The sequence below is a fragment of the Psammomys obesus genome, unplaced genomic scaffold (assembly GCF_907164565.1).
Source record: "Psammomys obesus unplaced genomic scaffold, mPsaObe1.curated_primary_1811, whole genome shotgun sequence".
In the NCBI taxonomy this organism is placed as follows: Eukaryota; Metazoa; Chordata; class Mammalia; order Rodentia; family Muridae; genus Psammomys; species Psammomys obesus.
This window is the reverse complement of record NW_026592118.1, coordinates 16,012,843-16,038,864: the sequence shown is the minus strand read 5'-3', so window position 1 is coordinate 16,038,864 and position 26,022 is coordinate 16,012,843. Positions and strand designations below refer to the sequence as shown.

At 44.0% G+C, this 26,022-nt stretch overlaps 2 long non-coding RNA genes across 4 annotated transcripts in view; one reads left to right on the top strand and one right to left on the bottom strand.

Moving 5' to 3' along the window:
* LOC129681083 (uncharacterized) overlaps positions 1-26,022 on the top strand; it is a 33,884-nt gene that overhangs the window by 4,304 nt on the left and 3,558 nt on the right. For 2 of the 3 annotated variants that reach the window (XR_008720770.1, XR_008720769.1), the window contains 2 exons: positions 2,757-2,957; positions 21,878-22,092. This is a non-coding gene — a long non-coding RNA (uncharacterized LOC129681083). Of the gene's footprint in view, positions 1-2,756; positions 2,958-20,300; positions 20,480-21,877; positions 22,093-26,022 lie in introns of all 3 variants that reach the window. The other variant, XR_008720771.1, reaches the window with a different exon arrangement.
* Positions 23,083-26,022, bottom strand: part of LOC129681085 (uncharacterized) — a 10,443-nt gene continuing 7,503 nt past the window's right edge. Inside the window, exon 3 of the long non-coding RNA XR_008720772.1 lies at positions 23,083-23,513. This is a non-coding gene — a long non-coding RNA (uncharacterized LOC129681085). The remainder of the gene's footprint in view (positions 23,514-26,022) is intronic.

The window sequence follows — 26,022 nt, the reverse complement described above, 5'->3', positions numbered from 1 at the left end:
ACAAGAGTCGCTGCTCACATTTCCATGATCAAACTTTCTTCTGCTGGAGTCAGAGCCCCTTGAACATCTTCTTGGAATCTTTTTGCTTGGAACTTTGCAGCAGCTTCTTGGCCTTATTATGGGGCTTAGAAGGTTGAGAAAAAGCACTACACCCGTGGACCACTGTGGCCACGCCAAGGCTCACGGCTCGGTAGTTCCTGCCACCAGATCCTTCACACTTTAGCATTCTTCAGTCAGCCATCTTCTTTTCCCAGGCCTTCATGAGGTTGATGGTTGCTTAGTCTTTATTTCTTATTTCTTACCTAGACGGCTCTTCCCATGGAGAGCCTACCGTAACTTCAGAATTCCATATCTGACCCTTTCCTTCATGTCGCCCGTCACAAGTTGTATTACTTGGGTACTTGGTGTTTCGGCCTACACCGGAAGTCCTAAAATGCCAGAGATCCCATCCATTTTGTTCACTCCGTGTACCTATCGCTTGTCAATGCGCCTGACACAGAACAGGTGCTCAATACAGGTTTGATGATTGGCTTGCCAAATAGCTTACCATGCATAGGGAGGGCACTGTGGTTCTCAAAGGTAAGTGACTAAGTCTCTACAGTTTGAATGTCGTGATAGTTTTGCTGCGTTAGATTGTTTGTAAATGGGCTATATTTCAAAATTTTCAAGCTGGTACCCGGGGAGTCAGAATATCTTGCTGCACAAAAAACGAGTGTCAGTAGGTCTCAATTTCCAAACAGGGCTAGTGCCCGGCTTCCATATAACTGTTAAGTAAATTTAAGACAGAAACCACTTATTAAGATGATTATTTAGTCCTTTTTCTCAGATGCCTTTCCAAGCTGCATTTTCCATGAGGAGAGAGAACACAGTCATAACATTATGCTCAGCGCAAGGAGAGGCCTTAAGCATCCAAGAAAGGAGTGCAGCACACAGTGGTGACTTTGGGAGTAGAACTATGTTTACGTGTATGTGGACTGAGGCAGGGTTGGGTGAGAGCATGCTTGGGGGTGGGAGGACAAGTCCGAGACTCCCATCATCTACTTGCGTGTCCCCTGCTTAGTCACGGTGGCAGCTGCACAGCTCTGATCACTGTTGGAATGCTGGCTTTGGAGGCCTGGTGAACAGGCAGAGCATGGCCACCCACGGTCGCAGATAGAGCCTTTAAACAGCCCAGAGCTAGCTGGGCATCGTGAGATCTGACATTTGCTGCAGCGCTCTTTGCCTGAGGTCAGTTCAAACCAATTCCGGTTTGCTTGCAAGCACCTCTCCCAGATGTAGAAAAGCACAGTAGGTAGTCAAAAGTGCCCTGGCTGGAACTGAATTTCCTCTATACCCAGTGTTCTCCAGCCTTTCTTTGCTCCCCTCTGACCAGGACACTTCTTCTTCAACAGGTCTCGCTGGTACACAGTTCACTCCTTCACACTGCAGTGAAATCTGTTTTCTGGACCCCCCCCCCTTTTTGCCCTGCTCTCTAAAGCTACAAAGAATGTGGTCACTGGTTCAACACGACATTTCTTCAAACAGAAGAAGGCACATGTCATATCTCCACCTGAACGTTTCTCCTACTATTGAGCTTTTTATGAACAGTGCATTTAAACAGAAACTGTGAGAAACATCTCTAGGCACCTCAGGCCTCCATAAGTTGTTTCCTCAGTGTCTTCTTCTATTTATTCCAATGAGTAAATAATTTTTCACATAGTTTTAATTTACACATTATTTATATTATATGTAAATACGATTATTTATATAATTATCACCACAATGATAAATGTTGCAAAACAGAGACACAAAGTTCACCAGGTACATGCTCTTGGGAAGGATTTGTCCCAGGCAGGGGACTCAAGCCTGTCTTTGGTGTCAGTGACCTGAGAGGTGAGGGAAGGAAGTAGATGTGAGAGATGTGAAGGAAAGGATGTGCATTCCAGGGAGAAAGAACAATGCGCACAGCGGCCAGAAGGACACGTGATCACTTATTCACTTGCCCGTTTACTTTCTGCTTTTGAGAAGGATTAAATCCATCTCTCTCTTACTAAAAATATTGCATGAATATACACACACGCTGAGTTCTATAACCATTCATACTAGCACACATCTGTGAACCCTGGAGGGATTGCCCCCTTTGTGTTGTTTATTTTGCCTCACTGTGAGTATCTGGCAGAAACAACCCAAGGGATTGCTCTATCTATCATCTATCTGTCTGTCTGTCTGTCTGTCTGTCTATCATCAATCTACCCACCTGCCTACCTAATGCTTTCTTTATGTGTGTCTGTGTGTGAATGTGTGTGTGTGTGTGTGTGAGCCAGTGGAGGTCAGAATAGGTGTCAGGTCCCCTGGAGCTAGAGTTATCTGACTGGTCTGACGTGGGTATTGGCAACTGAACTTGGATCTCTGAAGGAGCAGCAACTGCTCTTAACCTCTAAGCCTTTTATCTCTCCAGCCCTGGAGGATTTCTTTTGTTCGTGGTTGCAGAGGGTTTTAGTCCTTCACTGCAGGCAAGGTAAACTTGAACATCTCAGCTCACAGAAGTGGAAATGTGCGGCAGAGACTGTTCACCGAAAGTGGCTAGGGATAATAGGCATCCTGGGACCCTCTCCTCTGGGATCAACTTCCTCCAGCTATACCCTACCTCCCAAAGGTCCCCCAAATAGTATCCATACTATGAATGAGCCTGTGGGAGATTTTTTGGATTTAAACCATAACACTGTATTGTTTTCCAGAAAATTTCTTCCATCTCTTTTTTTTCTTTCTCATCTTAGATGGGGTGTTCTGAAAGAAAGCTTCTTAGCACTTGGATGCCACTGAAGAGCTAGCCAACTTTGATTGACAGCTGGCAACCATTGCTAGGTGAACCTAGCAATCACAGCCAACATTTTGTGGAAAGTTGCTACGTAAAATTGAACTTTGAACACACTGCATCTTTGGAGCTGGTTCATGAAGACAGGAGCTCCCTGATTCGGGTACGTTTTTACTGTAGCAGCTCCACAGCACTGTAGCTGGGAGTGACAGGCATGAGTCCACTGTGGGCAATGGTCTCCATAAATAAGTGCAGCAGAGGACTCCCTAATGGTTCTTACCTCACTCTGCTGCTCCTACACCTCTTCCGGGCCAGCGGCTTCAGGCCTCCTACCCTCTTCCTGTGTCCATCCCCTTTAAGAAGTTATTCTGCACACCTGTTGGCTAGTAAAGTCACACCAACACCTTTAATAACAGGAAGAGACGCTTCATCTGCATTTGGTAGAAGGCTAAAGATGTATGAGGTCAGCGTCCAGCCTCCACTTGGAAACAGTCTTTTTCCCCTACACCAGCAGGCTCAGGAGTTCTTTGTATTGCAGACATAGCTGTTTTCTATTTTTAAAGTTAACATTTTTTTTTTTGGTTAGTACACAAAATAATGCATTGCATTTTGACATGTTCGTATATGCACATCATTGTATTTTTCTTCCATATTTACCCTTCTGCACTGTCCCGTCGTCTCTCCTCCCCTCAAACTGTCACCCTATTGCCTTCATGTCACATGAAACAGGCAGACAAATCATCTAGATTCTGCACCCAGGAGAAAAGATGACACTGGAACCTGTTCAGAGGGCAGGTGGAAGGTGTGTGCTCCCCTCCAGGAAGCTGATAACTCAGTTTCCCGTACCTCAACCTTCTAGGAAGCCTGTCTGTGCACAGACCCAAGACGTCTGCACTGCCAAGAGGTGGGCCAGGCTACCTTACAGCTCCTTAACTGGCCCTGCCGAGGATGGACCCTCCCCACCTCCCGGAAGGGCAAGAGTACATTCATTCAAGTCTGTTTTCAGTGACAAGTAAAAATCACTTTTCAGAATGTCTAAGATATTTGTAAAGATTATTTTGCAGAACCTTCCTTGGTAAAGGCCTATTGAAAAACTTAAATGATATGAACAAAATTAATTTCGAAATAAAGACATTTACGTTCAGAACCGGGAGTGGTGGCTCACACTTTTAATCCCAGCACTAGGAGATAGAGGAAGGCAGATCTTTTTGTGAGTTCAAGGCCAGCCTGGTCCACAGAGTTCCAGAATCAGCAGAGCCACACAGTGAGACCTTGTCTTTTTTTTTCTTTCTCTCTCTCTTTCTCTCTCTCTCTCTTTTTTTTAAATTTTAATGTATTAAAGGGCTGAAATTCTAGTCCTTTAAAAGATTTCACCTGAAGGAGTCAAGACTGCAGCTGAGTTCCCAGCTTGCAAAAGAGAAGGGATGGATGGGATTGCTGAGGGCCTTGGAGCTAAGACTGTGTGCTGACAGACCACAGACAGCTATAGTTTGATAGGACCAGTCATTTTTTTTTCTGTAGCATTTAAGAACCTGCAGAATAGGAACAAGACCAATACTGTGCTTGATGCCTAAAAATAAGCCCTGACAGTGCAGTCCATATGGGTTTCCCTCTCACACACGTTCCCTGCCCTTTCAGGAACCGTGAAAGACATAACGCTTGCCTGCCTCTGTAACTAATAAGAATAGTTTAAGCTATCCTTTAGCAGGCGAGTAGAGGTTAGCTTTTAGGTCTGGGACTATCCAGTGAAATCAGGCCACTGTTTGATATCCTAAGGGACATAGCCTAGGTCACGGGCTAGGGCTCAAAAAAAGTCTGTTGAGAAAATGTCTGAGAAAAATACTTGCTTATGAATAGTTTTGAAGCCTCCTAATCCTGGTCCTGAGGCATCTGCTTTCTAGTGAGATATAACACTTTGCCTGCTGACCTCCGTGCTGTCAGTTGAATTTCTCCTGCCTGGTTCCCTTTGTTTTTGAAATGTGGCCTGTCATCTTTACCTTGTTTACTGTTTTCTCGAATAGTGAAGCCAGAACCAGCAAGCTTTTCTAAGAATTGCGTCTGCGCTGATTAGCAACATTCTATTGGTGTGGTGGCCCACGCCTTTAATCCCAGCTCTTGAAGCGGTGGCAGGTGGATCTATGAGCTTGAGGACAGCCTGTTCTACAGAGCAAATTCCAGACCAGCCAGGGGAACACAGTGAGGCAAAGAAGACATAAAATCTCACCAGCACACTTAGTCAGATTTTTTTCTTTTTCTTTTTTAATGTAAAAAGCATATAGCATAAGAGTTTTTTAAATTAATTTTTTTATTAATTACAGTTTATTCACTTTGTAGCCCCCTCCCTCATCCTCTCCCAGTCCCACCACCCTCCTTCCCTTATCTCTTCACAAACCCCTCCCCAAGTTTACTGATACGGGATGTCCTCCTCCCCTTCCCTCCGACTCTAGCCTTTCAGGTCTCAACAGGACTGGCTGCATTGTCCTCCATGGCCTGGCAAGGCTGCTCCCCTCTCAGGGGGAGGTGACCAAAGAGCCAGCCACTGAGTTCATAGTCAGAGACAGCCCTTGCTGCCGTCACCAGGGAACCCACTTGGAGACTGAGCTGCCATAGGCCACATCTGAGCAGGTGTTCTAGGTTATCTCCATGCATGGTCCTTGGTTGGAGTATCAGCCTAAGAAAAGACCCTTGTGCTCAGATCCTTTGGTTTTGTAGCTCTCCTTGTGGAGCTCCTGTCCCCTCCAGGTCCTTCATCTCTCCCTTTTTTCACAAGATTCCCTGCACTCTGCCCAAAGTTTGGCTATGAGTCTCAGCCTCTGCTTTGATACCCTGCAGGGTAGAGTCTTTCAGAAGCCCCCTGTGGTAGGGCTCCTGTCCTGTTCCCTGCCATTTCTCTCTTCTGATGTCCAACCTGTTTGCCTTTCTGAGTGAGGATTGAGTGTCTTACCCAGGGTCCTCCTTCTTGCTTAGCTTCTTTAGGTATACAGATTTTAGTGTGTTTATCCTATATTTGTCTAATATCCACTTGTAAGTGAGTATATACCATGTGTGTCTTTCTGTTTTTGGGATACCTCACTTAGGATGATCTTCTCTAGTTCCCACCATTTGCCTGCAAATTCATGATTTCCTTGTTTTTAATTGCTGAGTTGTATTCAATTGTGTAAATGTACCACAATTTCTGTATCCATTTCTCAGTTGAGGGTCATCTGGGTAGTTTCCAGATTCTGGCTATTATGACTAAAGCTGCTTCAAACATGGTTGAGCAAATGTCCTTGTACACTTGAGCATATTTTGGATATATGCCTAGGAGTGCTATAGCTGGATCTATTCCTAATTGTCTGAGAAAGCGCCAGATTGATTTCCAAAGTGCTTGTACAAGTTTACATTCCCACCAGCAATGGAGGAGGGTTTCCCTTTCTCCACATCCTCTCCAGCTTGTATTGTCACTAAGATAAAAAACTCAAGTGACGGCGGGGCAAGATGGCAGCGCCGGGAGGACTCTCATTCTGAGGAGCAGCACAGCAGGATTGGCACAGTGACCAGCAATCAGAACTCGCGGCCATAAAACACAAGTGGTTGTGTTTCTCAGGTGAGAGGATACCCCACGGTGGGGGATTCGATCAGCTTTAACTCACCCGGCAAAACCGCGGAAGAGATCCCCATTCCGCCAGGCGCTTGGTCGCCAGCTCAGAGCTACCCGCCAGCGCGATCTGGTCACGGTCCCAGACTGAACTGTGGGCCCACAACACCATAGACTGGATCTCCCAGTCGAGAGATAACCCCACGGAGCAGGAAACAATTGGGACCGACCCCAGGTTACCCAGACATCCCCTGGAAAAGACTCGGGTTCCGCGGGTGCCCCAGGAGCCAGCCCGGACCCAGAGCCGGGAGGGACAAAGGCGCCTGCCTGCACAGAGCCCTGCCTGCGCGCGTGATTCGCCGCCTCAGATAGAACTGTGGGCACCAGGGCAACAGGGCACCAGACTGCGTGTCTCTGGCAGGAGGAAACCCCCAGCGGAGGGGGTCAGCAGCTCTAACGCTTAGGACACCCAGCACCAAAACACTTCCTGGACTCACGCAGACTCTAGTGCAGGCAGAAGCGCTGTGCTCTGCCGCCATTGTTGCGTTCCCCTGGGGCACTGGGACACACAGCTGCATCCTCGAACCTGCAGGAGCCTAAGAGCCATTACAGCAGCCCTCAGATACTGTGCCAGGGATCGGCCAGTTGTCCCTGGCTGGACTGCCAAAACTGTAGGAATCCCTGATCCTTCAGGGGGGCTGCACCCACAGCGTCTGGACCAGAGCAGTGCCTGTAGCCGCCATCCCAGACAGAGACACACAGCTTCTGGTCCAGAGTGAGGCACCCAGCCTCCAGACCAGAACAGTGCCCCCAGGTGCCAAATCAACCTAGGTGCACATTCTCCAGGTCCAGAGCAGAGCAATCAGCCTTTGGCCCAGAGACTTGCTGAGTGCACCTCCCACTTTCTCAGACAGAACTGTGCGCCCCAGGATAACAGACTGAGTTTCCCTGTTGGGAGAAAACCCCATAGCTAGGGAATCAGCAGTTTCTTCAAGAGGACTGTATATGGAAATTTAGTGAGCAGCAGCACACTAAATTTATAACAAGAAACCCAGCAGTGGGGCAGCTGTCTTGAGAAATTTTATGGGTAAGAGGAGATCCCCCCCTGCCTAACATAGACCACAGCTACTACTCAGGGCTATAAACCTGAGGTGAGCAGTGGCATCTCCGGAGAAACACTGGCCATACAGTGACCATAACCAAAAATCAGAGAAGGACTCCTTCAGGAAAAATCATCTTCCGGCCAAGGGGATACTCCCTACCTCAGGACTCCAGGAAGCACAGAAACTAACAGCCAAAACCTAAATCAGCCCAATGGGTAGAGGTCAGCGTAAAGGCTCAACCAACAAAAGACAGAGCAATATGGCATCTCCAGAACCCAGCCATCCAGGGGCGAACAGCCCTGAACAATGCAGCATAATAGAAAATCAAGAAGAGGACCTTACATCTATATTGATGAAGAGGATAATAGAGGAGACAAATAAAATACGTAAAGAATTAGAGGAAGATAAAACCAAACAGATCATGGCTATCCGTAAAGAAATGGAGGAAGATAAAGACAAGCAAATTAGGGCCATCCGTGAAGAAATACGGGAAGATGCAGCCAAACAGCTTGTGGCCTTCAGAGAAGAAATAATTAAATCACTGAAAGAAATCAAAGAGACAGAGTTGAAGGAACTAAAAGAAAAAGAGGAAAATACAAGCAGACAGGTGAAGGAAGTAAACAAAACAACTCAAGACCTGAAGATAGAACTAGAAAAATTAAAGAAAACACAAATGGAGGAAATAATGGAGAGGAAGAATTTAGGGAAGAAAACAGGAACTACAGAGGTAAGCATAACCAACAGAATACAAGAAATGGAAGAAAGAATCTCAGGTGTAGAAGATACAATGGAAGAAATCGATGTATCTGTCAAAGAAAATGTGAAATCCAAAAAATTCCTGACACAGACCGTCCAAGAAATCCAAGACAATATGAAAAGACAAAATTTGAGAATAATAGGAATAGAGGAAAAAGAAGACTCCCTTCTCCAAGGCCCAGAAAATATTTTCAACAAAATCATTGAAGAAAATTTCCCCAAGTTAAAGGAGAAGCCAATAAGGATACATGAGGCCTACAGAACACCCAACAAATTTGACCAGAAAAGAAAATCCTCCCGCCACATAATAATCAAAACAGGAAGTATACAGAACAAAGAAAAAATACTAAAAGCTGCAAGGGAAAAAGGCCAAGTAACATATAATGGCAAACCCATTAGAATCACACCTGACTTTTCAACAGAAACTATGAAAGCCAGAAGGGCCTGGACAGATATCATGCAGACCCTAAGAGAACACAGATGTCAACCCAGGCTACTATACCCTGCAAAACTCTCAGTCCTCATAGACGGAGAAAACAAGATATTCAATGACAAAAACAAATTTCAACAATACCTACACACAAATCCAGCATTACAGAAGACACTGGAAGGGAAAATACAACCCAAGAAAATTAGCTTCTGTCAAGAAAACACAGGAAATAATTAACCTTACCACAGCAAAACAAAAAGCAACCAAGCACACAAACTTATGAACACAGCCAACATCAAAATCAAAAGATCTAACAGCCACTGGTCATTAATCTCTCTCAACATCAATGGACTCAACTCTCCAGTAAAAAGACACAGATTAACAGAATGGATACGTAAACAAAACCCAGCAATCTGTTGCATACAAGAAACACACCTAAGACACAAAGATAGACATTACCTGAGGGTAAAAGGTTGGAAGATGACTTTCCAAGCAAATGGACCCAAGAAACAAGCAGGAGTAGCCATTCTAATATCTGATAAAATAAACTTTCAACCAAAAATAATAAAAAGAGATGAGGAAGGACACTTCATACTCATCAAGGGAAAATTCCACCAGGAAGACATCACAATCCTGAACATCTATGCCCCAAATACAAGAGCACCCACATTTGTAAAAGAAACATTGATAAAATTTAAACCACATATAGATCCCCACACATTAATAGTGGGAGACTTCAACACCCCACTCTCAACAAAGGACAGGTCAACAAAACAGAAATTAAACAAAGAAACAATGTCTCTGACAGAGGTCATGAATCAAATGGACCTCACAGACATCTACAGAACTTTACACCCAAACACAAAAGAATTTACCTTCTTCTCAGCACCTCATGGAACCTTCTCCAAAATAGACCATATAGTTGGTCACAAAGCAAGCCTCAACAGATACAAGAAGACTGAAATAATCCCTTGTATCCTGTCTGATCACCATGGAATAAAGCTGGACTTCAACAACAACAGAAATAGCAAAAAGCCTACACACTCATGGAAACTGAACAACTTGTTACTAAATGACAGCTGGGTCAGGGAAGAAATAAAGAAAGAAATTAAAGCCTTTCTAGAACTCAATGAAAATGAAGACACAACATACCCTAACTTGTGGGACACAATGAAAGCAGTGCTAAGAGGAAAGTTCATAGCACTAAGTGCCTTCAAGAAGAAATTCGAGACAGCTCATTCAAGCAACTTAATGGCCCACTTAAAAACCCTAGAAAAAGAAGAAGCAGACACACCAAAAAGGAGTAGACGGCTGGAAATAATCAAACTCAGGGCTGAAATCAATCAATTAGAAACAAATAAAACAATTCAAAGAATCAATGAAACCAAGAGCTGGTTCTTTGAGAAAATCAACAAGATAGACAAACCCTTAGCCAAGCTAACTAAAAGGCAGAGAGACACCACCCAAATCAACAAAATCAGAAATGAAAAGGGGGACATAACTACAGACACTGAGGAAATCCAAACAATCATTAGGACTTACTTCAAAAGTCTATATGCCACAAAATTTGAAAATCTAAATGAAATGGACAATTTTCTTGATCGATTTGACTCACCAAAGCTGAATCAGGACCAGGTAAATCAACTAAATAGTCCTATATCCCCCAAAGAAATAGAAGCAGTCATCAAAAGTCTCCCATCCAAAAAAAGCCCAGGACCAGATGGCTTCAGTGCAGAATTCTACCAGACCTTCAAAGAAGAGCTAACTCCAATTCTCTTCAAACTATTCCACAAAATAGAAACAGAAGGAACATTACCAAACTCATTCTATGAAGCCACAATCACCTTGGTACCTAAACCTCACAAAGACTCAACAAAGAAAGAGAATTTCAGGCCAATCTCCCTTATGAACATTGATGCAAAAATACTTAACAAAATACTTGCAAAGCGAATCCAAGAACACATCAAAGATATTTTCCACTATGACCAAATATCCCAGGTATGCAGGGGTGGTTCAATATATGGAAATCCATCAATGTGATCCACCATATTAACAAACTGAAAGAAAAAAACCACATGATAATCTCCCTAGATGCTGAAAAAGCATTTGACAAAATCCAACATCCATTCATGTTTAAAGTACTGGAGAGTGCAGGGATACAAGGCACATATCTAAACATAGTAAAGGCGATATACAGCAAGCCTATAGCCAACATCAAACTGAACGGAGAGAAACTTAAAGCAATCCCACTGAAATCAGGGACAAGACAAGGCTGCCCACTGTCTCCATATCTCTTCAACATAGTGCTGGAAGTCCTTGCTAGAGCAATAAGACAGTCGAAGGAGATCAAGGGCATACAGATGGGAAAGGAAGAAGTCAAATTATCACTATTTGCAGATGATATGATAGTATATATGAGTGACCCCAAAAACTCTACCAGGGAACTCCTACAGCTGATAAACACCTTCAGCAAAGTGGCCGGATATAAAATTAACTCAAAAAAATCAGTAGCACTCCTGTATACAAAAGACAAAAGGGCTGAGAAAGAAATTAGAGAAACAACACCATTCACAATAGCCACAAATGACATAAAGTACCTTGGCGTAACCCTAACCAAGGAAGTCAAAGACTTGTATGAAAAAAATTTCAAGTCTCTGAAGAAAGAATTAGAGGAAGATATGAGAAGATGGAAAGATCTCCCATGCTCATGGCTTGGCAGGATTAACATAGTAAAAATGGCCATCTTACCAAAAGCAATCTACAGATTTAATGCAATTCCCATCAAATTGCCAACACAATTCTTTACAGACCTGGAAAGAAAAATTCTCAACTTTGTATGGAATAACAAGAAACCGAGAATTGCTAAAACAATCCTCTACAATAAAAGATCTTCTGGAGGTATCTCCATCCCTGATCTCAAGCTGTACTATAGAGCAACAGTTATAAAAACTGCATGGTACTGGCATAGAAACAGAATGGTGGATCAATGGAATCGAACAGAAGACCCAGAAATAAACCCACACACTTACGGACACCTGATTTTTGACAAAGATGCCAAAACCATACAATGGAAAAATGATAGCATCTTCAACAAATGGTGCTGGTCCAACTGGATGTCTACATGTAGAAAAATGAAAATAGATCCATACTTATCACCCTGCACAAAACTGAAGTCCAAGTGGATCAAAGACCTCAACATAAAACCAGACACATTAAATCGGCTAGAAAAAAAAGTGGGGAATACCCTAGAACTCATTGGTACAGGAGAAAACTTCCTGAACAGAACACCAACAGCACAGGCTCTAAGAGCAACAATCAATAAATGGGACCTCATGAAATTGAAAAGCTTCTGTAAAGCAAAGGACACCGTCATCAAAACAAAGCGACTGCCTACAGATTGGGAAAGAATCATCACCAACCCTCTATCTGACAGAGGACTCATATCCAATATATATAAAGAACTAAACAAGCTGAAAAGCAACAAACCAAGTAATCCACTTAAAAAATGGGGAACAGAGCTAAAGAGAGAATTCTCTGCAGAGGAATATCGAATGGCAGAGAAGCACTTAAAGAAATGCTCAACCTCATTAGCCATTAGGGAAATGCAAATCAAAACAACCCTGAGATTTCACCTTACACCCATCAGAATGGCCAAGATGAAAATCTCAAGGGACAACACATGCTGGAGAGGTTGTGGAGAAAGGGGAACGCTTCTCCACTGCTGGTGGGAATGTAAACTGGTACAACCACTCTGGAAATCAATCTGGCGCTTTCTCAGACAACTAGGAATAGCGCTTCCTCAAGATCCAGCCATACCACTCCTAGGCATATACCCAAAAGAGGCGCAAGTACACAACAAGGACATTTGTTCAACCATGTTTGTAGCAGCTTTATTTGTAATAGCCAGAAGCTGGAAACAACCCAGATGCCCCTCAACTGAAGAATGGATGCAGAAACTGTGGTACATCTATACAATGGAGTATTACTCAGCAATGAAAAATAAGGAAATCATGAAATTTGCAGGTAAATGGTGGGACCTGGAAAGGATCATCCTGAGTGAGTTGACCCAGAAGCAAAAAGACACTCACGGTATATACTCACTCATATAAACATACAATATAGAATAAACCCACTAAAAGCTGTACATCTAAACAAACTAAGCAAAAGAGAGGACCCTAACTAAAATGTTCAATCCCCATCCTGAAAGGCAAAGAGGATGTACATCAGAAGAAAACGAAAATAGGAAACAACCTCGGAACCCGCTACAGAGGGCCTCTGAAAGCCAGAAGAAAACAGGAAACCACCTTGAAACCTGCCACAGAGGGCCTCTGAAAGCTTCTGCAGTATAGACTGTCAAAGCAGATGCTGAGCCTGATGGCCAACTGATGGGCAGAGTGAATGGAATTTTATGTAAGAAGTGGGAAATAGTAAGAGCTGGAGGGAACGGGAACTCCACAAGCAGAGCAACAGAACAAGATAATTTGAACACAGGGAACTTCCCAGGGACTCCTACTCCAACCAAGGACTATTCGTGGAGATGACCTGGAACCCCTGCACAGGTGTAGCCCATGGCAGTTCAGTGTCCAAGTGGGTTACATAGTAATGGGAAGAGGGACTGCCTCTGACATAATCTGATTGGCCTGCTCTTTGATCACTTCCCCCTGGGGGGGAGCAGCCTTACCAGGCCACAGTAGAGGACAATGCAGCCACTTTTGATGAGAACTGATAGACTAAGATCAGAAAGAAGGAGAGGAGGACCTCCCCTATCAGTGGACTTGGGGAGTGGCATGCATGCAGAAAGGGGAGGGAGGGTGGGATTGGCAGGGGAGGAGGGAGGGGCTTATGGGGGGATACAAAATGAATAAAGTGTAATTAATAAAAAATAAATAAAAGATTTAAAAAAAAAAAAAAAAAAAAAAAACTCAAGTGACAATACATGCTGGCATGAGAGTTCAAGATGCTGATGCTGAAGTGAGACATAGTAGGGCAGGCCTTTAATCCCAGTACTTGGGAGGTAGAGGGAACTCTGAGACCAGCCTGGTTTACAGAGAGAGAGAGCAACACAGTTGGGGCAACACAGAGAAAACCACAAAACAACAACAGCAACAAAAACCCAGCTGATGATAATGGCCATCTTGCTTTCTTCTGAGTGGCCACAATGAAAATGCGTATTTTGTTCTGTTCGTTGTTCTTCTGTTCTCTTTCTTCAGCATCCCTCTCCCTGTGTTCCCTTTTGTAGTTTTCTCCACTTGTAAACTCATTTTCTTCCGACAGTCCTCCTGAAGGATGGAGGACAAGTCTGCGTCCTTAGCACCTTTGTCTTTCACAAGGAGCCGGGAATACCGTAGAGAGCCAGTGCCATGATGAGCGTGAGCTGGCTTTACTCTGGCTACACCCACTCTCCTCTTGCTACTCTTCTATTTAGTATTTTTATAGAGACAGAGACAGGCAGAGAACCCTCAGGAGTAGGTTCTCTCCTGCCACCTTGTGGGATCAGTGATCAAATCAGGGGGTGCCTACATGTAAGAGCCTTGGCCTGGTGAGCCATCTTGCTATGCTCTGCCCACTTATGTTTGGAACATATGCATTTATTTACTGCGTGTATGTGCCTGTGTGTAGAGCATACTTGCCGACTCATGCGTGGATCAGAGGATAACTTCAGGTGTTGGCTTTCTCCTTCTAACATGTGGGCTGGTTCCAGGATCAAATGAACATGAGCTAGCTTTACCTTTGGCTAAATCCACTTTTCCCTCACGGAAAATCAGGCTCGGTGCCAAGTGCCTTTACAGACTGAGCCATCTCAATGCCTCTATTTTGTTTGTCGATACAGGCTCTATCGGTGTAGCCGAGGCTAACCTCAGACTTGGCCTCCTCCTGTCACAGCCTCCCTGGTCCCAGGAAACAGGATAGTGCCACCGTGCCTGCCCTAAAATTAATAAATTTTGCTTTTTGAGACAAGGTTTCTCTATGTATTCTTGGCTGGCTTCAAACGGAGGTAAACAGCCTGCCCCACCATGCCCAGCTGCCTTTAATCTATTTTTTTTTTAAGTAATACACAAGGTCATAGGAATTTTAGTATTAGTGGGTTACTATATAATCTTCTAATACATTTATAGTTTATTTGAAGTTTAAAACTTATCTAACTCCTTAATCATTTATGATTCTTCCATAATGGAAAGTTTCATAATCTTTTCTGCCTGCCTTTTACTTGTGTTTTCTGCTCTTTTTATTGATACTGGTTATCATGCATTTTCATATGATGAGAAATACAATTGAAGTTTTATTTTCCCTTTCATTTGCAATATGCTATTTTGAAGTTGTAATGAATGCATTTCTGCATTGTGACATGAATACACAATACTCTCGGCCTCCATGAAGGGACACCCCTGACACATACCTGGCCTCAGAGACTTTTCTTAGTCACAGAGGGAGATTCCATAACCCCTTTCTTGTGTCCTTGGCTCTAAAGCCAGAACCATGCGGCCAAAGCTGCCAAGTTTCTGAGGCTTGCTGGGGCTGGAACATGGCCTCCTTGTTCAATTACATCATCACGATCTTTCTGTTTTCAATGGTTTCCTTCACTGTCCAAGCTTGGCTGTCCTGGAACTTGATCTGTAAACCAGGCTGGCCTTAAAGTCAGAGATCCATCTGCCACTACCTTCTGAGTTCTGGGATTAGAGGCATAAGCTACCATCAACTGGCTTTAAATTTTTTCTTAATTCCTTTTCACAAGCTGGAAGCTTACGTGGGTGGGGTCTTCCCCTTTATTCCATTTAGCATTTGGGTTTCTTTAAACCTTTTGTCTCGTTGAGCACTGGACTGGACTCTACTTATTACATTTTCTGGTGTCCCTTTTGTCCTCAAACTATACATTTTTTATTTCCCTTTCTCAGTTTCCTTTTTCATTATAGATCTGCCTAAGTATGGCTACTAATAACCAAGCAACACAATCAATTCTAGGCCCCTAAAATGCCCCCAATTCCATTGTTTCTCCTAGTGTCCACCCTTCACATACCTTTATTCCTAACCCCACACACCCCTTGTCTACCTGTGAAGTATGTTCTGTTTCTTTTTCCCAGGAAGAACCTTGCATCCCTAAACCTTTCTTGTTACTTAGCTTTTCTGGGTCTGTGGATTGGAGCATGCTTTATTTTTATTTTTTTTTATTACTTTACAGCTAATATCCACTTATAAGTGAATACTTACCATATTTTTCTTTCTCTGTGTGGGTTACTTCACTCAAAATTATTTTTGTCCAGTTGAATCCATTCGCTTGCAAATTTCACGATGTCACTTTGTTTGTTTGCTTGTTTTTTATTGGCTGAGTAGTACTCCATTATATAAATGCACCACAATTTTTTTAACTGTTAGTTGAGGGGTATCTAGTTGTTTCCAGTTCTGGTTATTATCAATAAAGCCACAGTAAACATAGTTGAGCAAATGTCCTTGTAGTATGATGGGCCATCTTTTGGGTATATGCCCAAGACTGGTATAGCTGGGTCCTGAGGTAGATGGATGTCCAGTGTTCTGAGGACCTGCTATAGTGGCTGTACACATTTGTACTCCCGCTAGCAATAGAGGAGTGTTCCTGTTGCTTCACATCCTTGCCAGCATGAGTGTTCCTTGTTTTTGATCTGAGCTATTCTAACAGGTGTAAGATGGAATCTCAAAGTGGTTTCGATTTGCATTTCTCTGATGGCTAAGAATGTTGAACTTTGCTTGAAGTGTTTCTCAACCTTTTGAGATTCCTCTATTGAGAATTCTCTATTTAGATCTATTCCCCATTTTAAAATTGGATTATTTGGTTTTTTGACATCTAGTTTCTTTAATTCTTTATGTGTCTTGGATATTAAGCCTCTATTGGATTTGGAGTTAGTAAAAATCTTTCTCCTTCTCTAGGCTGCTGTCTGTTTGTCTAATTGATGGTGTCCTTTGCCTTACAGAAGCTTTTCTTCAGTTTTTTCTTTCCAATATAGCATTTTTATTGATTATTTAGGAATTTTATACAAGGTACTTTTTTCCTCTTTCATTCCTTCCAGGTCCACCCTCCCATCCTTGTATCCTTCCCCCCAAAAAAATGAAGGAAAAAATTACCCCAAGTCCAACTCCCTGGAACAGGGTCAAACTCCCCATGGCCAGATCCTTAAAGATAACTTAGCGCCTCCCACAGCATCTTTATCACAATGTTTTAAAATTTATTTTTATCTTATGTGCATTATGTTTTGCCTGCATGTACATCTTCGTGAGGGCGTCCCCTGAAACTGGAGTTATAGACAATTTTTAAAGACTCTTTTCAATGGCTTTTTTTTTTTCTTCAGTTTCTTTTTTTTGGGGGGGGGAGGTTGTCTTAGAGGCCTTCAATGTCAATACCATGTGGTTTTTATTACTATAGCTCTGTAGTACAACTTGAAATCAGGGAGCTCTTTTATTGTTTAGGGTTGTTTTAGCTATCCTGTCCCCCCCCTCCCACGCACACACATATGAAGTTGAGAATTGTTCTTTCAAGGTCTTTAATGAATTATATTGGAATTTTGATGCGGATTGTGTTGAATCTCTAGATTGCTTTTGGTAGTATGGTCATTTTTACTATATTAATCCTTCTGGTCCACGAATATGGGAGATCCTTGCATCTTCTGATATCTTCTTTAATTCTTTTCTTTAAAGACTTGATTTTATTTTTAAATCATACAAGTCTTTCACTTGCTTGGCTAGAGTTACCCGAAGATATGTAACATTATTTGAGGGTATTGCGAAGGCTGTTGTTTCCATGATTTTTGTTTTCTTTTTCTTTACATGGTTCATTTGACCAGTGTGCACAGTTAAGGTCAGACCTGAGAGGCATATTGGCACAAACTAGGAGAGAGCCAAGAAATTTTGGGGTAAGAGAAGTTTGTTCTAGCAGTGTCTCTATACCCATCCTACATAGATAATCATATCCCAGTATCTTCAGATAGTAACTCAAGGACCCCACAGACATTGACTTTGACTCTGGTTTATGAATGGGCACACATTTTCCCTTAATTGGCTCATAATACTCAATATGACACAACTGCTCTATTCCTGATGATCTATGTTGTTTAGGGTATTTTGACAGAGTCAATACATGTTGATTGGTGTCTTTTTTTTTTTCTTTCTATTTCTTTTTGGGTGTTAGAGTCTCACTATTGAAGCCCTGGATGGCCTGAAACTAGATGTAGACCAGGCTGACCTTGACTCCATAGAGATCTACTCATTTCTCCCTCCCAAGTGCTCTGATTATAGGCATAGACCACCACAGTTGGGTTTTGTTTGTTTTGCTTCTGGGTGGTTAATTTATTTATTTTCTTGTCAGTGTCTTATTATGTGGCCCTGGCTGGCCCCAAAATCTTTATGTACATGCTTGGAACAGTTGCAGTTTAAAAATATTTTAAATATAAAGCTGGTTGAATTTGTGGAGTCTAGAATCTACTGATATGAAGAGTCAAGAATTTATGACATTATGAAAAATGGAGACTATTGATGGACAGACCATTAACGTAGATGATGTCAAAGATTTCAAATAAAATAACAACAGCAACCATAACCAAAGACCTTAAAGACACTCAGAGCATAGCCGGACAGTGGTGGCATACACCTTTAATGCCAGCACTTGGGGAAGCAGAAGCAGGTGGATCTCTGTGAGTTTGATGCCAGCCTGGTTTACAGAGTGAATTCCAGGACAGGCAGGACTACCCAGAGAAACCCTGTCTTGAAAAAGAAACAAACAAGAACCCAAAGCATTACTGGAGAAGCTAGTCACCAAGTAACTTAAGTTGCAAGCTGGATTTGAACAGAAGAATCTTTCCCTTTTTTTTGGGTACCAATTTGTTTATTATTTTTAAAATGTTTATTTTATGTGAATGGATGCTTTGCTTGCATGTATGTCCTGAATTGTGTGCATATTTGGTGTCTGTGGAGACTGGAAGAAAGCATTGGGTCCCCTGGAGCTGGAGTTAGAGATGGTTGTGAGCCACCATGTATGTGCTGGGAATCAAACGCCAATCATTTGCAAGAGCAGCCGTTGTTGCCTATGGCTGAGCCATCTTTCCAGCTCCTTCTCAGAGCATCAGGAGGAGTGCCACGCTCACAGGGACTCATGAGACTCCTTGGATCTTCGAGTTTTGAACTCGTACACCCTGCAGAACAGCTGTTTTTCCATCCTATCATCTGACTTGTTTTTTTTTTTTTGAGAATTTTATTCATTTCTGTCCCATCTTTGAACTGAATTCCACATTCCAAAATGTCCTCTACTTGGCAAAGAATAATACTTACAGAAAAGCAAAATCCCGAATCTTGAGAGAGAGAGGCCCCCAGCTGCCTTTTAGTTCCTGCAGTCTCGAGGTCTTTGGCAAGGGAGACGTCTGGAAAGATTCGAGTTACAGAGCCGGTGTAGGTGAGAGGCACGAAGAAGAGATATGTTCTGCTGTGGGCCATGCATGGGGAGCATGCTGGGCCTTGTGGAAGCTGCAGGTCTGAAAACGGCCAAGCCTAACTCTGACCCTGATTTGGTGTCCATGGCTTGAAGGTGAGGGTGTTAAATTAATTAAAAATGTGTGTTTGTATGTATGTGTGGTATATGCATGTGCATATACACGTGTGTCTGTGTGCTCATGAGTGCATGTGTGTACGTGTGTGCATGCATTTTGTGTGTATGTGTGTGCTCACCAGTGCTTTACGTGTGTGTATGCATATATTGGTGTGTGTGTGTGTGTGTCTTTGTGTGCATGTGTGTCTGTGTGTGGGAGGGAGGCTTAAGCCAAAATCAGGTATTTCCCCTCTCTCTACAACTTTATAGAACAAGGCAAAGTCTCACACTGACCCCAGAGGGCTAGTCATTTCAGCTAGTCTGGCTAGCCAGCTTGCTGCTGGGATCCTCTGAGTGCCTCTCACACGGAGCTGCCACACGGACCCACTGCCACTTGGGTGCTAAGGATCTGATCTCTGGTCCTCACACTTGTCCAGCAGCTGCTTCATCCACTAAGCCATTTCCCCAGCCCTGAAGTTATTAAAATCAAGAATTCCTAAAGAGCCTAGTTTTTTTTCATTATGAACCTCTTCTAAAACCGAGGCACTGTAGCAAAGAGGGTTAACAGTTCGGGCTCTGGGCTGTTTCTCTTCTTGGGGTCTGTGGATTTGTTCTTTAGTGTCAGTAATATGGCATCTGGCCAGTGGCAGCACGCCTTCGAAGCCTGTTACCCTGAAAACTACTATAATTTGGAAAATTTCCCAGTTGTATAGGCTTCCCAAAACGTTGAATGCTTTCAGAGGTTTGCAGCCATGCGTGTCTATTAGTTTAGAATCACCATCTTCTGCCTGCTTCTCTAGCAAATACGTGGATGGACTCATCAGAGGCTGGTAGAACTTATCGTTGAAGAGCCCTGATCACATTATCTGTAGAAATGTGATTCGGTTTCCATAGACTTGGCCTCCCCTCGCCCATATTCTTCAGCCTTATTCCTTGCTTCAGATGTCCTCAAGGAATTTTGTTTTCCACTTTAGCAAAAAAAATGACAGAACAATGCCTTCCAAGGTTCCCATAGCACAAATGAAACAGGCTGATGGGGGAGGTGGGTCACATTGGGACCATTTGGGCCTTTTGCTTCATTTCCTTGTGTATTTCAGTCCATTCCTTTGTGTTCGCCTGCCCGTGTGTGAAGAGGACATAATTACACCTGCTCCTCATTTGCCTCAGAGGAATGTTACAGAAATACATTTCAAGAGCCCATGAAGTCCCCAGAGCATGGAGAAGTCTAATTACAAGAAAACACATTGTCGCCAGAACAGTTCTGCAAATTCTGTCAGTACGTTAATGAAGATGCATTACCATAGTTTTATGGAATATCTTTGCGATCTGTGATCTTGATAACTTACTGCATATGTCTAAGAGGAGAGTTTGGAGGAAGGATACTCAGCCAGAAATGTAGGTTTGAAATGGCCCATCTCCTTTAAACTCCTTTGTGTTGAGGCTTCAAGCGGAAAGGGATGAACTACAGAAGGAATGCACCAGGAACATCAACCCTAACCTTCACCAGGCACATGCTCACATTTTCCTGACTCATGAGGCAAAATGGTCGCCTAAGTCAGGAAGCAATTCCTCAGGCCAGAAATGTGTTTGTTTGACTGCTTGGTTTGCTCACAGGTTCACACTGAGCTATCATGTTTGTTTTTTTTTTTTTTTTTTTTAAACAATCCAGGATGTCACCACCCACAGTGGGCTGAGCCCTTGGACATCACTTAGTAATCAAGACAATCCCCTGAAGACATGCCCTTAGGCCAATCTGATCCATTGAGGCTTTCCTGTCACATGGCTGCCGGCTGTGTCAACTTGTCAAAGCAAAACAGGGAAGGAACCCTGATGAGGATCCCTAAAAGTAGAAGAAGGCAGGCAATTGGGGGTAGTGAGGGAGGCAATCAGTGGCTCTGAGGAGACAAGACAGGGTAACAGAAAGGAAGGCGTGTATGATAAGGTCACTGTGCTGGTTGGTTTTGTCGACTGGATACAAGCTGGTGCCACCTGGGAAGAGGAGACCTCAAATGAGAAAATGCCTTCATCAGATTACTGTGTACGACATTGTATGGGGGCATTTTCTTGATTAATGGTTGCTGTGGGAGAGCTCAGCCCACTGTGGGCAGATGCTCCTGGGCTGTATAAGAAAGCAAGCTGAGCGAGCCAGGAGAGAATGCGGATAAGCTGCCCTCCTCCATGCTTCCAGCCTCTGCTCCTGTTAGACAGAGCTCCTGCCCTGACCCCTCTCAGTGACCGACTGTGATCGGGTGTGTAATTGAAAGATCCCCAAGTTTCTTCTGGTCAGTAACTGATATAGTCGGTGTGAAGTCAATCGTTATGTATAATTAACATATGCTAATAAAAGCATTTTCTAAAAGATTTAGGCCAGGCATGGCCTTTAATCCCAGCACTCGGGAGACAGAGGCAGGTGGATTCTGTGAGTATAGCCTGATCTACAAATTGAGTTCCAGCACAGCCAGAAACACAGCCAGAAACACTTGGAAAACAAACAAACAAACAAACAAGCAAAAACAACTCCCCCCCCCAAACCAAAAGATTTAGAAGAAAGGTCAAATTATACAATTCTTGTAGTCAGTTATATAAACAGCAAGGCTAAAAGAGACACATAGTGTGTACCAGTTTCCTCCAAGCTATCACTTTAACTATTATTAAACTTTCATTGTTTTCCCAGAAGGACAGAAACGTCCGTTTCCTGAAAATTGCTAAAATAGCATCAGCAGTGTGGAACAGCAAGGGAAAGCACAGTGACCATGTGCAAACCGGAAGTGCAGCGTGGGATGGTTTCTGCTTCCTGTAGCACTCCAGAACCACAGGCATCTGTGCGCTGTCTTCCCCAGACCAGCCTTCAGCAACCTGGAAACCTAGTAGAAATGCAAAGCAGAAACGGTAGGGATGGAACCCAGAAACCAGTGTTTTCACAGTTTCTCCACACTTACAAAAAGGGGCCTCTTGGGATTAGAATCCTGCAGGTGAGGAAGTGGACAGTCTATGAGTTGGAGGGGAGTGGGCTTGGTCACAGACAGACCTCATGTCCGGACTCGTTAGCAAGCGCTCTTTCTGGTCCCACTCAGGACTAGAATTTGGGGGACAGTAGTGATTCTTCTCTCAGATTCACATCTCATTCCACATCAAATGCTCAGCTGGGAGCTATTCCAACTTGTGATTAATACTGTGTGCCATGAAAACAAAGCTTCTCTCTGTGGCTTCCTAACACCCAGTGAGAGATCTTGGGAGTGGGCCCTGGAGGGCCTGGGAAGGATCAGACCGCTCATGCCTCCGGTTCTCTTCTCTCCCACTGCTCCTGATTCACCCTGCCCACTCCGGTCTCCGTGAGAAGGAGAGCCAGGAAATCGGGTGATTTTGTGATTTTGATTCCGAGGGGGAGCTGCACCTTGGCTATTCATAGCTTTTTGGTATCTCACTCCCAGCTCTTTCTCCTTAGACAAAGAGCAATCCCTTAAACAGAATCCGTCTTTCACTTAAATGGTATGTAACTGTGATGTATGTTCCAACTTCAACTATTGGTAACCTGGCTCTGCCTAGCAGTCCCATCACTCCAGTCCTTGGTGGAAGGTGCCCAGCAGTGAAGTTTACAGCCTCCGGGAGTTTACAGCTACCTGTGGGACCCACAGAGCACCATGGTCAAACAGAACAACATAGGACAGACTTTAGCTTTGGCTCATGCCTTAAAAGGAATTTGCAAACACCGGGAGGAGAACCAGGAAAGAGTGGACTCATCCACCTGAGGCATCAGGTCTTTGTTCTAATATTAATTTGTTTATGAGATTAGCTGAATATGGGAAAGAGACTTGTGAAAGAGGGCAGGAGGGTTGCTTTACCTAAGGTGCTTGTATCAGCACATAGAGCCCCAGAAAGAAACGTTTACCAAGGCTTTATTCTATTTATTTATGAAGTTTTTGATACACAGTCTCCTGTATCCCGGGATGGCCTTGAACGCACCAGATAATAGAGGATAACCTTTGAACATCTACTTCTGCTTTTACCACCCACGTGCTGGGGTTACAGGTGTGTGTCAGTTACAAACACAAAACCAAGTCCAAAAGAGTTAGGTGACTTTTCCAATACCACAGAACTGGTGGAGGCAGGTCCCTGGCAAGATTCAGGCCTTAGTTCTCAGGCGATTGCTGGCTCTCTTCCCTGCCGACAGTCAGCACCTGACATTCACTCTCTCCTGAGACTCAGCGGAGCATCTGGCCTGCCGGGTGTCAATATCAGGCTTTTCATTACAGGACAAGGCTTTGATACTATCAGGCAGCACCCGGACACAGAACTGTTCCGATTGCTCCCTAGAGTGGACACAGATTAGATGGACATTAGAGGCCAAGAAGGGAGAATGACAGAGTAGAGGCTTCAGGCTGCCATCGTCCCGAGCCTGGTGGGGGTGTTTTCATACCCTGCAGGAAATGGGGAAATCTTTTTCTTGTCACCTCTCATTTGTCACCTGGTCGCTCTTCCAGCAGACTGAAATGATAGAGACAGGATTACCTTGTGAATTCGTCTGTACCGGTGCCCGTGGGTCTGGAAGCTGGCAGCCTGTGTCAGATGTCTTCTTCAGTCCCTCTCCACCTTTTTTTTTTTCTTTTTATTGATTCTTTGTGAGTTTCATATCACATACCTGAGTCCCACTCATCTCCCCATCACCTTGTATCTGCCCGACTTCTGCCCTTGCAACCTCCCCTCCCCCCACCAAATAACACACACACACACACACACACACACACACAAATAAACAAAACAAAGCATGGAACACCTCCAGTCATGGAAGCTGTAGTGTGTCACAGTGGGTCCCACAGTATATTCCTTTGTCTATACATCTTCACTTGTAAATGTTCAATGTAATGAGTCATTGGTCTGGTTCAAGGTCTCTGGCTTTTGTGACACCATCAATATTTTGGATCCTCACTGTCACTCCTCCTGGATATTCTGTTGTTGGCCTTTGTTGGCCTCCAGTCACTTTAGTTGGCAAGACTGGCCCTTTCATGCACTCTAGCAGCTCATAGAGAAAGTAGATGTTGGGGTGGGCCAAGTCAAAGCCGTGGTTCTGGGCCTGGGTGGTAGCTGAGCTGGACAACATGCCGGCTCTCCCTTATCTGTACCACCAGGGCCAGCTCTCCAGCACTGCTCCGGCTAGGCCACCCTGGGCTGCCACAGGCTGCAGGCAGGGTCAGCTCTCCTGTTGTCATGCCAGCTGAGGTGAAGGCCTGCTCTCCCGAGTGCCACATAGCTAGTGAGGACCAGCTCACCTGCTCTCATGACCTAGGCCAGGGCTAGCTCTCCTGACTGCTGCAGGGGCAGGTGGTGAGGGACAAAGTGGGAGTCCATTTCATTCTACTTATTTATTTATTTATTTATTTTCCTGTTTCTATGTGTAGCCATGTCTGTCCTGGACTCCATTTGTGGACCAGGCTGGCCTCAAACTCTCAGAGATCCACTTATCTCTGCCTCCCTGAGTGCTGTGATTACAGGCGTGCACCACCATGCCCGGCTCCACTTCATTTTTTGAGGTAGAGCTTCCCAGGTGGCTAGACTGGTTAGCCAGTGCTCTGCAGGGACCCTCTGGACCCTGGGTTACAGACTTGTGGTCTGAACGAAACAAAGAAATAAAAAGGAAGCACAGGACTGCACCTACAGAGTGTTGGAGGAGAAAGTTTATTGTAGAGAAAAGGGAGAGCATAATCAAAGGCAGAGACATGAGTCCCGAGTGAACACAGCCCAACTGAGCCAGGCTAGGTGAGGAGAGGAGAGAGGGAAAAGGGGAGAGCCAGCTCAGGAGGCCAGGAGGATAAAGCTTAGATCAAAAGGGCCCAGGGTGGGGGTTGGGACTGGAGTAACAAGGCCGGATTACATCGGTAAGGGCAGCCCAGCCCCTGGGTTTGAGGAGTTTAGGCATTGAGGGGTTCAAGGAGAACCTGCAGACCAGGTTGTTGGTATAACGTTCTTGTGGAATGTACACAATTTACCCTTGTTTGTTCAAATGCTGATTTCTCTACCCCACTATCTGATTTCAATCCGGACATTGCATTGTGATGTTTATTCTAAGCATCACCTGCCTCAAGTTTGTGTAAACATGCCAGTAAACATGCCACCATTTGTTCTCTGTATTGTCAATAAAACCTCCAGCCAGTGCTGGCAATGGAGAGAATAGGGTGGGACATCCTGATCCGGAGGGGAGGAGAAGGAAGGGAGTGGGAGGAGTCGGGAGAGGAGAGATCAACAGGAGAAGACTTGGAACCACCTGGAGAGATGAACCGGACCTAAGATATGACTAAAAGCAAGTATAATGTGGGAAATCTGAATGGGAGGAAACTATGCAGGCTTGGAGGTTTAAGATGGAGTAACTATTGCCCAGCAATGTGCTCTAGGTTAATTAAATAAATCCTAGTCTCTGTGTGGTGATTGGCTATACAGCTGGATTAAGAATAACCACTGCCTAACTAAAGATAATTCAATAATAAATATTAATAACCCACAATACCAGGTCCTCTTTGAAGTGTTAAATAGGCACTTCAGCCATTAGTCCTGGGTTTGAGACCTAACATGAATGATCACACCACATTTGTTTTTTAAACATGGTTGCTGGGTCCTCTGCACTCAGAGCGTCATGTTTGTGTAGAAAGCATTTTAACAACTGAACCATCACCCCAAACCCACATATTATATTTTTAAGGAAAAACTATATGACAGAGGAGGAAATAGGTTCAAAGTTTGGAATGTTACAGATTTTTGAGCCCGAAGCAGCTTTAAACACACACACACACACACACACACACACACACACACACACACACACACACA